This window comes from Antechinus flavipes, chromosome 1, assembly GCF_016432865.1.
Source record: "Antechinus flavipes isolate AdamAnt ecotype Samford, QLD, Australia chromosome 1, AdamAnt_v2, whole genome shotgun sequence".
Classification (NCBI taxonomy): domain Eukaryota; kingdom Metazoa; phylum Chordata; class Mammalia; order Dasyuromorphia; family Dasyuridae; genus Antechinus; species Antechinus flavipes.
This window is the reverse complement of record NC_067398.1, coordinates 255,237,444-255,250,317: the sequence shown is the minus strand read 5'-3', so window position 1 is coordinate 255,250,317 and position 12,874 is coordinate 255,237,444. Positions and strand designations below refer to the sequence as shown.

Below are 12,874 nucleotides of genomic sequence, written 5' to 3'. Positions count from 1 at the left end.
TCCAACCCCTTTGTTTTATAGATAAGAAAACTAGTTTTTTCTAGTCTAGTGAGGTTAAGTAAGTGGTAAGTGTCAGAGACAGGATTTGAACCCAAACTTTTACTGGGCAAGTCATTTAACCATATTTATCCCAGTTTCCCCATCTGTAAAATGAGCTGGAAAAGGAAAATGGCTCCAGGATCTTTGCTAAGAAGACCCCAAATGGGGTCATGGAAGGTTGAACATGACTGAAATGACTGAACCTCTGATTCCAGAGTCAGTGCTCTTTTAAGTGTACCAGAAGTTGGGCATGGCAGAGAGACCTGGTCGAATCACTTCATTTTGTAGATGAGCGCAGTTACATGATTTATTCAAGGCCACACAGGAAGTATCCAAGAAGAGATTTAAACTCAGATCCTCTGACTCCTGAGGCAGTATCTCAGTTGAGAACAGCAGACTTGTAGAATTTCATAACAGGAAATATAATTTTATGAGGGGGGAAAGGAATAAGCATTTATATAGTGTTTACTATGCACCAGGCACTGTGCTAAGCTTTTTAAAAATAGTATCTCATTTGATCCTTACAATAGCCTTAGGATATAGATGCTAATATTATTCCCATTTTACAGCTGAAGAAACTTAAGCAAACAGAAATTAGGACTTACCCAGTATCACATTACTATTAAGTGTCTGAGGCCACATTTGAACTCAGGACTACCTGACTCCCAAGTCCAGCATTCTGTTCACTGCACACTCAATTATGTCTTTTCTTGTTCTGAAATTGTACAAATCTGCTATGTCCAATGCTCATACTGCCTCTGGAGTCAACAGGTCTGGATTCAAATCCCTCTTTTGATATTTCCTGCCTGCATAAGCTTGGGCAAGAAATCTAACTTCCTGGGTCTGTTTCCTTTTTTGTAAAACAAGGGGCCTGAACTAGGTCCTTTCCTGTTCTGAAAAAGTACCATTCTGCTGTGTCCATTTGGGGTCCAATGAAAATTGAGAAACGGGAAAGTTAAGTAACTTATCTTATTGTACATTAGAGAAAATCATTCCCAGGCAAGGAAACATTTGACCACAAAGACTGAATGAGAAGTGATTTGCTCATGCAGTGCAACCCCAAAGTAGCTGCCAGATAGCTAGGCGTGATTCCAAATAGAAATCTGTGGGAGAGAAGTTGCTGGGCCCGAAAAATTGCCAAGACAACACATATTTCTTGGGTGCTGACTGTATGCCCAGCATGCTGTGCACTCAGGAAGTAGAAGACAGTGGCTATCTTTGAGGAGATTTACAGTCCAGCTGAGGTTGAGAAGGACAGGCAATGTGAGGGATGGCAGTCATTGGAAGATATCTGTTAAGTGGGGGATGTAATAGTTGTACCATTTATTTCACAGGTTTTTTTTTTTTTTTCTTTCTATCCCCAGCACATAACACAATGCCTTGCACATAGTAGGTCCTTAATAATGTCTACTGAATTGAATTCATTTTGTTGGGAAAAAGCTGAAGATTGGTTGTATTCCTATTTGTTTTGCCAATTGTCATTTGTTCACTTATTCAATACATAATAAGCACCTACTATGGTGCTCTGATAGAATCAGGGAAAAACAAAAATGAGGAAAAATACTTTGCAAACTTTAAAGTACCATGTAAATATGAGTTATTACTTTTACTTATTTATTTTAGTAGAAAGCTCTCAAAGGAAAAGGACAGCATCTTTTCCTACCCTATAAGTTTCCAAATTAAAATTAGTCTCCACAGGATGGTATTAGATAGAGCCCAGAAGAGAGATAGCCAGGCCTGCAATCAGGGAGAGTTGATTTCAAATCTCGATCTAGACAGTTATTACCTGGGCAAGTCACTTCTCTGTTTCAGTTTCCTCAATTATAAAATGGAGATAATAGCACTTCTCAGAGTTATCGTTGAGGATCAAATGAGATATCTTTCAAAGTGTTTACCACAATGTCTTGCATATAGAAAGTTCTCCAAAATGCTGTTCCCTTTCCTCTTCCCATTCAGTGGAGGATTCCCATTTATTTACTAATGTCAAGGTTCTTATGACATGAAACTGTTGGATATTATACCTGACTTCATTCTTTAAAAGATTTTAAAGTGTGTATATATTTTCAGTTAATTAAAATTAATTTTGAGAATTTGGGGGGAGAAGATTTATTAACAATTCTAAACAATAAAGTAGGACTGAAAATCACTGCCTTTTGGGGGGTGGGAGGGAACAGATTCTAAGGACAAGTTCTCTTTTCCTCAGAATCACTCTGCACTCTTCATTTTTCCTCACAGCTAATATTCAATCAACAATCAAGTTTCTACTCACTTAATCATATCCAGCCCCTTCTCTACACTCAGGTGGCTGCTACCTCTGCCCCAGTTCAGACCCTTATCACCTCTGGTATTCAAGCTTTTATTCTCTTCCCTCTTCAGTCTGTCTTCCATATAGGTTTCAAAATGTTTTTTCCAAACATAGTTTTGACTGTGTTACTCCCTATGAGACATTTTAGCAATTCCAAACTTGGTCCAGAATAAAATACAAACTCTGATTAGTATTTACAGCCTATTATGATCAAACTCCTGTTGTTTAAAATTTATTTTGCATCATTCCTCATTCACTTTATGTTCCCACCAAAATGGCCTACTTGTCATTTTCCCATGTAGGAAAACTGCTTCTGCCACCTTTCTGCTTCTGCTGTTTCTCATGCTCATCATGTCTGTCCTTCTCCCTGCATCATCAAATCCCCAGCTCTATGAGGCTTCTCTTCCTTGATGTTCACTCTCCTTGGAAGTATGTTATAAAATTCCTCGAGGGCAGGACTTTTTTTCCTTATTATTATTTCCTTTTTTCTCTCCCTAATGCCTGGCATATACTAACTGCTACATACATGTTAGCTATTGTTATTATTCATCATCAGGGGAGATTAAACATATATAAATAGCTGTAAGTGACAATGTGATGAATGCTGTAAGAAGCATTTAAAGACAGTTTTCTGAGAGCTCAAATTCAGTAGAATTGTAGGAACAGAAGAGACTGTAAGAATTTTAAGAGTGAGGGACTGGTGAGGAAGTATAGGCAGCAAGTGTAGGTGACTTTTTCAAGAAGTTTCTTTTATGGTGAAAGGAAGAAAAGAAGATGGGAACTTAGTGGGAAAGCAAGGTTAAAGCTCATATGAAATAAGCCAAGAGTATGCCCAATAATTTCTTAATGGTACATGAATGTGATAGAGCATTATTGTTCTGTAAGAAATGAGGAAATAGATGATTTCAAAGACATGTAAAGATATGATGAAATGCCATAGAGTTAAGTCTAATATGTTAGAATAATTTATATTGTAACTTTAATATTATGAAAATAAACTTTTAGAGGACTTTTATAAACCAATGAAGAATGAATTCAGGAAAATAATTTGGATGATAATAATAACATGGCAAAAAAAAATCCAACTTTGAAAGCTGTGTGAACCATAATGGATACAACCATTTCAGAAGACTAATGACACTTGGTTCATACTGTTATTCAGTCATTCCAGTCACATCTGACTCTTCATGACCCAATTTGAGATTTTCTTGGCAAGGATATTGGAATGCTTTGCCATTTCTTTCTCCAGCTCATTCTACAGATGAGGAAACTGAGGCAAACAGTATTAGATGATTTGCCTAGTCACATAGCTAGTAAATATCCAAGCTTGAACTTGAACTCAGGAAGATGAGTTTTTCTGACCTCAGGCCTGGTACTCTATCTATTATGTCACTTAGCTGCCCTAAGTCAATTGCTATAGTCCATCAGCATCCTCCAAATCTAATTTTTCCAGCCAAAATATCTAGTTTTATCTAATATTTATAAAATCAATTTTCCGAATTTAAATGTAACATGACATTTATGCTTATCAGATTTTAAGGGACATTCGACTCATCCATTTTTGTACACACACACACACACACAAACACACAAAAGACCAAAAGTAAAGAATAGTCTTTTAACCAGTAAACCAGCTTCTATTCCCTTAATTCGACAAGTTATAATATTTGCTTTGTGGCATGGCACTGCTTAACCATCCAAATGTGTTTTTTTTTTTTCCTTCAGAAGGTCTTGCTTTCAATTGGCAGCAGTGATGAAAACACCACCTATGATCCTAGGATCTTGTTTCTTGATCAATACTTCCTAATGTATAACAATAGTTTCTAAATTCTTTCTGACTGTATGTCTCTGGGAATCACCAAAAAGTGGGCAGAAGTTCAGTACTTAGGAAACTCTGTCATCTCTTGGATGCATGCTCCAGAAGGACACCAGTCCTCTTTCTAAAAATCAGGTAAAAAAATAGCTCTTTCAATATACTCCAAAAGAGGATCACCAATCATTACTCTACAATGACCCTTTCCTAGCTGATCTTTACTAGATAATCTCTCACTTCATGATAAATTTCAGCCTGTTAGCTACATTGTATAGAAGGAAAAAACACACATTAAATCACATTAACTGATTTCCATAAAAGTGATTTAATGGAAACATTAACAACAGCCACTTAATCTTCAACTAGAACTATCTAATTGCTTTCTAGACTATTCCCTTCAAAGGTTGAAAAGATCAATATTTCAATCCTTTTTTTAAAAAAATATTATTTTATTTTTCCAATTTTAAGTAAAAACAATATTTAGCATTTGCTTTTAAAAATAAAAAATTGAGTTCCAAATTATTTCTCTCTGTCTCTCACCACCTTCTCTCTAAGATTGTTAGCAATTTAATATAGATTATATATATACAATCATGTAAAACATATTTCCAAATTAAATGTGTTATGAAAGAAGAAACAGAGTAAAAGAAACATGAAAAAAAATTTTAAAATGAAAATATGCTTTGATGTATATTCAAACTCCATCAGTTCTTCCTCTATATGTGGTCACTATTTTCCACTACAAGTCTTTTGGAATTATTGTGTGTGTATGTGTGTGTGTGGGGGGGAGGGTAGCACGGAGTCAAGATGACAGAGAGTAGACACGGCTTTATCTGATCTCCTAGTGTCCCTCAGATGATCCCACCAGATCAAGCCTCTGAACTGGTTTTGGAGTAACAGAACCCAGAGACATTTGAAGTGTAACAAATTTCCAACAGAAGACATTTGGGAAGAACTTCAAAAAAGATCTGTATCAATTGGACAAAGGGGGAGGTGGCCAAGCACAGCTCTGTGCAGGGAGCCAGGGTGTTGCAGTTTCCACACTGGAGAATCTACTGGGAGGCTGTTAGGCTATTCTGTACTGGTTACAAGCCAGTGAATCAGCAGATTAGCTGTGAGACACTGCAAATACAAAAGGCAAATAGTGAGCCTCTGAACCTTAGAAAAAACAAGAAGGGATCTGGCCACACCTACCCAGTACCAAAAGTCAGTCAACAGCACTGGCCCCAGGGCAACGTAAAGTGGCTGTTGCCTGTGGAGGAAGTTTGGGACAATCTTACCTTTGCTCTAACAGCAGACCTCAACCTTTAAAAAAATGAACAAAAAAGCAAAAAGAACTCTGACTATAGATAGCTTTAATGGAGAAAGAGAAAAGCAGACCTCAAACCCTGAGTACCCTAAAGGCAAATCATTTCCAGAAAAAGCCCCATTGGTCCCCATCTCACAAGGCTCTTTTGGAAGAATTCAAAAAGAATCTTAAAAGAGAGAAGGAAAATTGGGAAAGGAAATGAGAACTTTACAAGAGATTTTGAAAAAGAAAAAACAAATTATCTGAAGAAAACTTCTTAAAAAATAGATTTGATGAAATGGAAAAAGCATATAACTCCTTACAAAATAGATATGAAAAAGAAATCAATTCATTGAAAAAAACAGAATTTGTGAAATGGAAAAAAATGCAATGAACAAAACACCTCATTTAAAAGTTCAATTGGCAAATAAAAGGAATCATCACAGATCATTATATTGCTGAGAAGAGCTAAGTCATTCATAGTTGATCATCCTTCAATGCTGCTGTTATTGTGTAGAATGTTTTCCAGATTCTGCTCACTTCACTCAGCATCAGTTCACCTAAGTCTTTCCAGATTTTTCTGAAATCTGCAAGCTCATAATTTCTTACGGCACAATGGTAATCCACTATATATGCCACAATTTATTCAACAATATCATTCAATTAACATCCCAATTGATGGACATTCTCTCAATTTCCAGTTTTTTTACAATCACAAAAAGAGATGCTTTAAGGACTTTTATATATGTCAGGCTTTTCCTCTTTTTGTGATCTCTTTAGGATATAAACATACATTTAGGAATAGTATTGTTAGATCAAAGGGGAAGTGCAGTTTGATTGCCCTTTGGTCATAATTCCAAATTGCTCTCCAGAATAGTTGGATCAGTTCACAAAATTATTAACAGCGTGTTACCGTGATCCAGTTTTTCCACATTCTCTTCAACATTTATCATTTTCTTTTTATCATATTAGCCAATTAGAGAGGTGAGGTGGCACTTCAGAGTTGTTTTAATTTGCATTTCTATAATCAATAGTTTTAATTTCTTCATCGGAAAACTGCCTATTCATATCCTTTGACCATTTATCAACTGGGGAATGACTTGTATTCTTATAAATTTGACTCAGTTTTCTATATATTTGAGAAACAAGACCCCTATAAAAGGCATTTACTGCAAAGATTGTTTTTCCAGCCTTCTGTTTTCCTTTTAATCTTGGATGTATTGGTTTTGTTTGATATGATCAAAATTACCCAACATTTATTTTTTTATGCTCTCTATCTCTTGTTTGGTCATAACTTCTTGCTTTCTTCATAGTTAATCTTTTCTAAATGAAGAAGAGGGTACCACCCCTGAGTAGGTCAGAAGCAATCATTTATGTAAATTAGAGGTATTCTTTGTTCAAAGTCTGGTTTCCATTCTTAATTCCTATTCCACAAGATGCATTTATTTCTGCCAAGACTAGTATGTTTTGTGTGGATGGTAAACATATTTTCTTTAAGGTTACTTCATTTTACTTTTCTTCTTGGAGATTGTCCTTCATGTGTATTTATATTCTCATTGTTCTCTCTTGTTTCTTTGGTGAAACTTGCCATTACAGATTCAAGTTTTTCTATTCGGTCAATTATTTTTGCTGTACAGGCCACAGATTCTGTTCTCATAATTCTCATTTTTCTTTTAAACCACTTAGGAACAACATGCTGTGGTTCCTTGCTCTTCTAAAATTCCACAGGATCTTTTGTCTCATCAAGTGTTGGATCATTTCTAATATTCTGTTTGTTTTGCAGTATTTATTTGTAGGTGCCTGAACTCATTTATTGGATCTGGAGGCCCTATTTCCTTCTGTTGTTATCTTCTCTGTTGATTTACCTGCTTATACTCAAGGTCTTTCAGTTTTCTTTTTCCTGAGATATTTGATAATTTATCTTTCTCTCCTTGTTTTTCCCTATTACTCACTTTCTGGTTCCCTCCCCTCTGATGGCGGTTTCCCTGAGGAATGGATCTCAAATTGTCTTAGCCTCGTTCCCTGCTGGGCAATTCAGCTAGATCTATGCCCAAGTGAATTTTGGAAGAATAAATGTGGCCCCAGTTGGAATGTGGGCTCTTTCAGGTTCAGAGAAGTGCTCACTCCTTCCCCATATTGTTTAGTCCTCTGGCCCAGTAGTTCAGAGTGCAGGTCCTCTGGCAATACTATACCAGGGAGGATCTTTCATCTGAAGTTTGACTATCAGAGGCTCTTGGAAGAGGATGGGGTCCTATTTAAGCCCAGACATATGTTTAGTTCCATTCTCTCTGTTCTCCTATTCTGTTGTTGAAATCTCTTGCAGCACAGAATGCTTCTAAGCTCCAGCAAAACTCTGTAGCTTGGACCCCAGCTCTCCAATGCACTGTAAAGAGAGAAAGGAAAATTGGGATGGGGGGCTGAGTTTGTTACAAACCTATGGGTCAAGTCCTTAGGTTCAGCTAATACAGCTTTGATGGTAATAGTACAGTGAGGAGTAAGAGAGGAGACACTATCTGAGAACGAAGTAGATATCAGTTCATGAATTTTTAAAAACCTTCTTTGAGTTTCAGCTTTTCTAAACTATAGAAAGAGTTGAAGTTATTTTAAACTTAGTGCATTATTTTCGTTGAGAGGTCATAAGGAAAAACACAAATGTCAAACTCTCCATCTTCTTCATCATGTGACCCAGAAGTCATTTACATAAAAAGCTGTTTGTTTGATTTTTTTAAAGTAGATTTCCATAGTTGATTTGGTGTAGTTTATCTTAAGTAGAATGGATTTGTTTTTGGAACAAATTAGAAGATTTGTAGCTTTCTCCAGAAATGTTCAGTGGTTCAAAAGCCTGTAGAGCTCAAGGATGTAAAGCATTCTCAGAGTTGACAAAGCTGGAAAATGGGGTGAGGAAATGATCAAAATGAAGGGGAAAAAAGGGTAAAGAAGTATAAAAGGGGAAAAGTAATGAAATTGTGCTAGATCTCAAGTCTGAAATCATGAAGGGGACATAATTCTGAATAACAAGAACATTTAAAGTTTGGAAATGGTGAGTAGTTGCATATTTAGGGGAAAGTGGTGTTGCAAAGATTTTACAAAGCAAAATCATGTCTCCTACGTTACAAGCATCACAGTACTGTAATTGACTCCTGACTACTGTCCAACAAGAGGTCATTCAGTCCATATTCTGATTTTCTTTTAGCTTTTGGACTACATTTCAAAGTAGAGAACATTATTTACTTATGTGAGAAGCTCCCTTTATTTCACATGAGATAGAAAGCATTAAATTATCTACACAAGGAGAAATGGGCTTTTGAAAGATGAAAGAAAGGTGAATTAAACCTACCTCTTATCTGGTCACAATCCATAACTTCATTTTTGTAGGCAAGACAAGCTAATGTGTTTTTACTTCACCATCTACTGTTCTACACAGATATATTCTGTGAAGGATGTGAAAGATAAAAGTTTACTGAACTGTGTCTTACAAGAATTTAAACTCTTGAAGAGTAGGGATTAGAAACACCTAATCTGCATCCCCAGAGATTATGAGCATCCTGCACATTGCAGGGATTCAGATGATGAAGTTGAACAAAATGCTTGTCTTCAAACAGCCTGTGGTTTTTTAGGGCCGAGAGAGATTACTAATTCATGATACTATGTGAGACAGTATCAAGTGCTAGTTTCTGTGGGATAGACTTTCAGTAGTACAGCAATTAAAACAAGAAAGACTCCATTGTAACCTGTAGTATTTTGGAAGCATTTGTGGAGAAATTGGGACTTCAAGTAGAGGAAAAAGGAGATCAATGGAGTTCTGGAAAGGCTATAAGATAGGATGCTCAGGGCACAAATTCCTCAAAGAATTACACATTTCAATCTACAAAGATATTAGAAATTTGACAAATGCTTGTTGATAGACTGATTAATAGATGAAGATGGTTTTCTCTGTTAAATATCAGTAGATCAGGGAAGCTTTTGGAAGAGACTAGAAAGTACTTGGATAGAAAGGGGATAAATATAGGTGCACAAGAGAAATAGTTGATTTTTAATTATCTCCTAGTGGTTTATGCTGAATAAGTCTTTAATCCCACACTGGCATGTCTCTATTATTTGACACAGTACTAGGTCTATCCTTCCCAATTTCATTTGATGTATGCTCAGGCTTTACATTTGAGCATTAAAACTTGAGAAAAACATAAATAAAAAAATTAGTTTTTAAATCCCTTTATGAATTCTAAAACCAAAGTCTATAACCGATTGTTGGATTATATATGTTTTGGATTATTTGTACCACTGCTCTCCTATGGTAGACAGGAATCATTAGGAGCTGGTTGCAATGGCAACAATTTGAGCTTTGGAGAAGAAACAGGTATGAAGGTATGACAAAGATGTAATGATAATGTTAATCTGGAGAATCTATGGAAATATGGTGAAATCATGGAAAGTCAGCTGCTCTCATTGAAGTGATAGAGAATACACATTCTCTCTCTTTCTCTTTCTTATACACACACATTCTCTCTTTCTCTCTTTCTTAGAGAGAGAGAAAGAGCACATTTAAACCCCCCACAAATTTTCCCACCAAGAATTAAGAAAAAGTCTGTCTCCAGGATGGATTTAAAGTCTGCTGAAAACAGATGCCCACAAGGCAACCCAGGCTTCCCTAAGAATTCATTCTCACAGACCATATGCTCCCTGCCTGGGTGACAAAGACAAGCAGGTGGGAAGCAAGCATCCTCTGATACTGTCAGCAGACGGCATCTCTGTGCTGATGGGAGACTGCATTATGCGCCAGCATCTGAGGAGGGAATGTGCAGATCTGGAGCTGCCATATGGATTCCTGAGCCATCCCTGATCTTGGTTCCTAGGAAGTCTCACTCCTTGGTACTGTGCCGGAGTTTATAACTGGGTAGAGGGAGAGGGCCTAAAGGCTTTTTGCCATCAATTAAAAACATAATCCTCATCCCCCATTAGAGGATGTTGAACATGAAGTCATAAAGAGACCCTAAATTTGAGAATCTCCTATCATTTTTACATTGATCTCCATAAAAAAATTCCACATGGTAAAGGGATGGGGAACACATGACCAGATTTCTATTAAGAGCACATGTAATATTTGCATGAAAATAAAGGTAAAAATGGCTACTGAAGACCAAAAGGAGGTAGGGAGGTGGTTGGGAGAGGAGGACATAATCTGGTGTCAACCTATATTTCTTTAATTCTTTCTTAAAGCTTTTTATTTTTTCATCATATCCACTTCAATTATGCCGCTCTGCCATATCCAGAGAACTTTCCTTGAACAAACATTTTAGAAGAAAAAAAGGCTATCCCAGCAAAAAGCCACATCTGATGGCATATACAACATCCCACATCCACAGTGCCCTCCCTACCTCTCCAATGAAAGAAGGAAAGTGTATTTTCTCATCTCTTTTCTCAGATGTCAGGCTTGCTCATTATAATTAGCGAGGATTCAGTTTTGACTATATCACTGTCATCATAGATGCTGTTTCACTGCTTGACATCACTCTGCAATAGTTCATGAGTCATCCTAGGCTGCTCGGAATTCTTTCTTATGGATTCTTTCATTATTTCTTATGGAACAATACTATTCAATTACATGCACAATTACAATGCATCTAGCTATTCCCCAATCAATGGGTTGTTACCTTTTATTTGTAATTTCTGCCCTCCTCCTCCTCTTTCCCCCAATCCCCAGCCCCATATGCTGCTTTGCATATTTTATTCTATGTAGTACCTATGTAGTACTTTCAGTTCTATCTTTGCATTCCTTAGGATATATGCCTAGCAGTAGGATCTCTGAGACAAACGGTATGGTGATCATTTTAATCCCTTTTTCAGTGTAACTTATATTTTTATCCTATACTCACTCTTAATATTTTGTAAACATGACACTCTGGTCAAATCAGACTAGAGTTATTCCTTCCACACCATGGGAATATGGCAACTCCATGATCTAGAAACTTTTTAAATTTCTTGACCCTTCCTTCATACCTGAGAAGTCTGAATTTTTCTTTTGTGAGGTATTTACAATACCTTATTATAAAATTTGTGTTGCTATTATACAACACTATATGTGTATTTTATGCACATCTGAGTTTCTAAACTTTTTCTTTGTCATTTGTTGGCCTTCAAGTACCATCTGTGGCTTTCACAAAACTCCCGCCAAAATCCCCATTTAACTTTTTATGACAATCTGTAATATACTGAAACCACAATGGGGAAAGTTGTGCTGTAGAAGGAATAAATATACTCTCCTTTTCCCAAACATACTTTCCAGGCCTTTTGTTTTTTGCTCCCACTGTTCTTAGTGTTTGGCACCTCCTCCCCTCATCGCTATACCACTTAGAACCCACAAATGTCATCTCCTATGCTGAAGCCAGTCTCTGACCTCCTCAGCTGAAATTGGCTTCATCTTCCCCCTCTCTGAAGTCTCACAGCACCCTGGTTAGACCCCTCTGATGTACTAATTATATTTCATTGTGCATTGTGTTGAAATATCTACATACTTTGTCTCCCCCACTTAGTTTTGTGAAAACACCAACCATGTTTCTTCACCAACACAACAGGGACGATGAAGCTGGTATTAAGTAGCTCATGGGGTTGTGCTGAAGAAGGTGCTTTGTGAACAGTGATGAACGACTATGATCTTTGTATAAGATTTAGTATAGGGTCTTCTATAGAACCAAATAATAACAGTGATACCCACAGCTGACATTTAAGGTTTATGAAGCACTTTAAAGTCTTATATATTTGTCACCAATAACTCAATGAGGTTGCTAGTCATGTCCTTCTAGCTCAGAGGAAGAAAATAAGAGTTGAGGAGACTTTTATTCAAGTGTCAGGAAGGATGAAAATGCAATCCTTCCTTAATACCATGTAAAGTACTTTTGTAAAAAAATAAAATAAAATTATTTTTAGAAAAAACTAGATCTGGCAAAGGGAAGGGGGAAGGGAAGAAAGTGAAGAGAGCAGAGCAGATTTTACCCAAGGGCATGCTGGTTTGATTCTGCTATACAAACACTTGGTTACCATGTTCTCCCGGCCTGACATCAGCCATTGTATCTTGGCTTCCTATTCGATTAAATTCCATTATAGTTACCCTGGCTGTAACAACACATCTTGTATCACTCAGAAGGCTTGGCTCATGATCACCATGATTTAAAGAGGGTGTGATATATAAGCTCCTTTTGGAAGAGTTAAGTATATTTTACTCCTCCACCCCCACTTCTTCTTTCTTTAAAACAAAACAAAACAAAACAAAACAAAACAAAACAACTCATAGTATTTCATGTCTGGGAAGGCTGTCAAAGCCCAGCCAAGCATTGTAACTGCCAAATCCTTTAAGAATCAGGTTGGCAGGACTGGTGAGGAACAAGTGGTCAATTAGTGCTGTTATTCAAGTCAGATCTTCAACCCCAGGAAC

At 36.8% G+C, this 12,874-nt stretch overlaps 1 protein-coding gene across 1 annotated transcript in view; it reads right to left on the bottom strand.

Annotated features, from left to right (window-relative positions):
• Positions 1 to 12,874, bottom strand: part of C1H7orf50 (chromosome 1 C7orf50 homolog) — a 360,775-nt gene that overhangs the window by 2,316 nt on the left and 345,585 nt on the right. The gene's annotated exons all lie outside the window — the stretch shown is intronic.